Consider the following 807-nt stretch of genomic DNA (forward strand, 5'->3'; position numbering starts at 1 on the left):
GGCTCCACCTCTAATTACCAGATGCATTTTGTGAAATTAATTGATATGTCAAGTGAAGGAGAGAAATTCCTGGCTAGGGAAACTGAATCAGACATGCACAATTCAGCCATAGATGGAAATTGCTCTGAGGGCCAAAATGCCACTGAGTTGATCAGTCTTCTCTCTTTGTTTTGTCCCTCTACAAAGTCTGGAATCCCTTGGAATTTCTTTTTATTTATATGCCTTAATTTTTATGCCTTTTCTATCTCCAATAATTATTTTGATTAAATGTCCCCAACACCCTTTACCCTCACTCAAAAGTCTTGGATCTGCCCAGGGTGAGGAGTAGAACATGAAGTCGGTGCACATATAACTATACTTCTGCATTTTATACTAAGAGCATGCTTTACTTTAATAATCAAGAAAACAAGTAATATGTTATCAAGAAAACAATCATAAGGTAAAATTTTTAAAATAAATTAAACCCTCCAGTGCCCTTTCCCATCAGATCTGAATTCTGGTCTCAGTGGTCATATTAATAAAAGGTGAAATAGTAGCACTGAAGCTGTGCTCATAGTATCTGCTATGTAGCATGTGGGCTAATTTCAAACAAGGTAAAAATGATACAATTAAATTTTTAAAATAAATATTAAGATGGTTAGCATGTTCCTCAAAATTAGAAATAAATATATTTTTATATACATATGATATAATGAAAGTCTTTTATACACAGATATATGAATGTGGACTATGCCTAAATAATCAAATAAAAATTAAAGAAAGCTTTTCTTAAGTTTATATGTCTACAGAAAGTATTTTGAAGTAATC

At 32.1% G+C, this 807-nt stretch overlaps 1 non-coding gene across 1 annotated transcript; it reads left to right on the plus strand.

Annotated features, from left to right (window-relative positions):
* The first annotated feature begins 462 nt into the window (after window positions 1-462).
* Window positions 463-594, plus strand: LOC138446381 (small nucleolar RNA SNORA61). The gene has a single exon (XR_011259314.1). It is a non-coding gene; the product is annotated as a small nucleolar RNA SNORA61 (small nucleolar RNA).
* Window positions 595-807: the final 213 nt, after the last annotated feature.

Source organism: Ovis canadensis, chromosome 9, assembly GCF_042477335.2.
Source record: "Ovis canadensis isolate MfBH-ARS-UI-01 breed Bighorn chromosome 9, ARS-UI_OviCan_v2, whole genome shotgun sequence".
Lineage (NCBI taxonomy): Eukaryota > Metazoa > Chordata > Mammalia > Artiodactyla > Bovidae > Ovis > Ovis canadensis.